At 50.8% G+C, this 3,505-nt stretch overlaps 1 pseudogene; it reads left to right on the top strand.

Annotated features, from left to right (window-relative positions):
* Nucleotides 1-215: 215 nt before the first annotated feature.
* On the top strand, nt 216-536 carry LOC121464392 (annotated as a pseudogene).
* Nucleotides 537-3,505: the final 2,969 nt, after the last annotated feature.

The raw sequence follows: 3,505 nt of genomic DNA, 5'->3' as shown, positions 1-3,505 counted from the left end.
CTTATTTGGGTTCACAGTCCAAGGTACGGCCCGTCCTGGTGGGGAAGTCAAGGCAGAAGGGGCTTGAAGCAGCTGGTCACGTAGCTTCTACAGTTCAAAAATAGAGAAGGTGACTAAGCTACCCAGTTCCCTGTCTCCAGTTTGTACAGTGCAGGATGCCCGCAAACAAGGCAAGTCCTGCTTCCTGTCGCGGCCACCATCGGAGAGGAGCAGCCATGGCCCTGTGCTACCCCGTGCCCTTGGGCCTCAACAAGAGCCACAAGGTGACAAAGAATGTAAGCCAGCCGAGGCACAGCCGGCGGCGCGGGCGCCTCACAAAGCACACCAAGTTCGTGCGGGACATGATCCCGGAGGTGTGCGGCTTCGCGCCCTACGAGCGGCACACCGCGCCACGGAGCTGCTCAAGGTGTCCAAGGACAAGCGCACGCTCAAGTTGGTCAAGAAGCCGGTGGGCACGCACGTGCGCCAAGAGGAAGAGGGAGGAGCTGAGCAACGTGCTGCCCGCCATGAGGAAGGCAGTGGCCAAGAAGGACTGATCCCCTCCCCGTTCTTAATAAACGTTGCTGTGGCGAAAAAAAAAAAAGAAGGCAAGTCCTCCCACATCAGCGGACACAAGCAAGACAATCCCCACAGACATATCCATCTCTCAGGTGACTCCAGATCCGGTCAAGTTGACCCAACCCTAACCATCAAAGTGATGGAGCCAGTTCAGGGAAAGAGATAGTCGTTATCTTCAAACGTCATATGTGAGACATCCCATGTATATGCCAAGGTTCATGGGAAAATATAAGCTCCATGTGAGGGGAACTGAAACACACACACGCACACACATGCACACGCGCACACCCCCCCCGCACATGTATACACACACATGCACACACGCACACGAACATGCACACACATACACCCCTTCAGAGAGGAAAGGAAAGTTAGGGCTCTGAATACTTAGTAGGAAGGAATTCATTGGCTGCCGTGGGATGGAGTGGGTCGTTTAGTATTCCAGGTGGGATAGAGGACTGGTATTGGAATTTGGCTGTTTAGAGTGCCATTGCATCCTGGATGTGAACAGAACGTTAAGGAGCTAATAAACTGAGCCCGAAAAGCTAGACAGTCGCCGGTAAGAGGCCCGCTTTTGTTATGGGTGATGGGTGTTCATCAGAATAGTGAGATTTGCTGATTGCTCTCAGAAGCCAGGAGTTGGGTAGCCCCAGAAGGGCCTGATGGAGATAACACTGTTTGGAAAATGCTAAGCTTAAGCAGTACCTAGTACTCACCACCAGGTGGGGCAAGTGTGTCAAGGCAGCTTGATGACTGCTTTCGGACCCAGCAAGGGTGAGACCAGGCTGAGCCAGTCACTGTTTTCACCAGCTGGAAGCCTCCCAGACGGTGTTCAAATCTCTGGAAGGAACTGTGATGGTTTTTAAAATTCCCTAACACAAGGCTGCACTGTGTTCGATGGTGCAGCCATCAGTGATGTGCATTTTGTGTAAGAGGGCGCGTGCGCGCACACACACACACACACACACAGGTCAATGTCAATCTTAGCTTTCACTGCTCGGGCACTGTCCACCTGGTTTTGCTGAGACAGGTCTTTCACTGACTAGTGAGACCCACGGGTCCACCTATCTCCACCTCCCCAGTGCTGGGGATGATAAGCCTGCACCTCTATACCTGACTTTTTGTAATGTGGGTTTCAGGGATTAATCTAAGGTCCTAATGTTTTACTAACTGAGCTGTCTCTCCAGACTCTTTTTTTTTTTTTTTTTTTTTTTTTTTTGGTTTTTCGAGACAGGGTTTCTCTGCGACTTTGGAGCCTGTCCTGGAACTAGCTCTGTAGACCAGGCTTGTCTCAAACTCACAGAGATCCACCTGCCTCTGCCTCCCAAGTGCTGGGATTAAAGGCATGCACCACCATCGCCCGGCCCTCTCCAGACTCTACACCCCCCCCCACTTGTTATGGTAAAAATAAAATGGCACCATTCTCCAAGAAGCCTGCAGGTCCCCGAGTAGTGGCAGTGGGAAGTAGGCCACGAGACCACAGTCAGGGAGCCATGTGGCAGGTGAGAAACCTTGGTAGGACAGCCAGTCCCACGAGGAGCCCCAACCATCGCAGATGAGAGACAGAGACACGCAATGCAGAGAAAGTGTGTATTTATTTAATGGATTATGGAAAGGAAAGAGAAAGAGGGTAAGGGGAGAAAGGGGAAGAGCAGAGAGAGGCAGAGAGGGGAATGGGTGAGAGGAGCCATGGCAGCAGCTACCTCTTTGGGAGAGAGATGGAAAGGGAAGACTCACAGGCTAAAAGCAGAAGGAAGATCTGCTTACCTCAGAGGACTGGGGGGCAGGGCTTGTCTCTTAAAGGGACAGGACAGACCATTACATTCCCATCTCCTTTTTATAATTGAAAGGAGGGAGGTTAGGCACAACAGGTTAAAGAAATTGGGATGGCAGATTCTCAAAACTGCTTCCTGCTTATTTGTGGGCATCGTCTTGGGGGGCTGGGGGAACTTGAGAAAGTTGGGTGCTAGTCACATCCTGGGGTAGCTGGTCTCTTTGCTCCTGTCTGGTGTTTGTGGTATGGAGATTTCTGATGTCTCTTACTCCTGTTTAAGGTATTGGCAGAGCAGAGGACAAAGTAAAGTTTAGTAAATAAAAAATTTTAGGACCAGGGAAACAAGAGGGGTATATCTGACTTATTTAAGGTGGATCCTTTAATTTGGCTCCCTTGAACTCACAAGAATTCTTTGGGTTTGTGAAAACATATGTTTTAGACATATGAATTGTATAAAAGAGCAGCATATTTATGCCAGAATGACTGTGACAGATGTTTTTGCATAATGAAAATGCCCACTCTCTCCCCGTCTGCTGAGGCAAGCAGATCTTCCTTCCACTTCCAGCCTGCGAGTCCTTCCTTTCCATCTATCTCCCGAAGAGGCAGCTTCTGCCTCTCTCCCTTTCCCCTACTTCTTCCCTTCCCCCTCTATTTCTCTTTTTTTCTTTCTCTCTCTCCCCACTCTGTCTTTTGGCCCTCTCTCTGCTCTTCTCCCTTCTCCCCTTCCCCCCTTTGCCCTCCATAACCCACTAAATAAATATCCTCTCTCTCTCTCTCTCTCTCTCTCTCTCTCTCTCTCTTCATGGCATGCCTAATAGGTCTCTGTCTCACAGGCCACATGGCTCTCTGCCTGGGACCTGCTGGGCCCTCATGGCCCATGGGCCACTAGGGGTGTTGTGCTTTCCAGTCGCTATAAGGGACAAGCCACGCCCACTCCCATTACCTCTGACCTGCCCGCCGCCATCTTGGGTTCCTTCCTTTTCTGCTTCCTTGATGTGCGTACTTTTTATTATAAGGAAGACCTGGGAATGTTATGGTTTTGGTCCCTTTAAGAGACAAGCCACACCCATTCCCCTCCCCATCCGCTGAGGCAGGCTGATCTTCAGCTTCCTGCCTGAGCTCCCTCTCTTTTCCATCTTCCTCTCCGAGAGGCAGCTTCGCTTCAGCCTCTCT

The sequence above is a fragment of the Microtus oregoni genome, unplaced genomic scaffold (assembly GCF_018167655.1).
Source record: "Microtus oregoni isolate MIOR12 unplaced genomic scaffold, Mior012 000001F_ref0000356, whole genome shotgun sequence".
Lineage (NCBI taxonomy): Eukaryota > Metazoa > Chordata > Mammalia > Rodentia > Cricetidae > Microtus > Microtus oregoni.
This window is presented reverse-complemented; position numbering and strand designations above follow the sequence as displayed.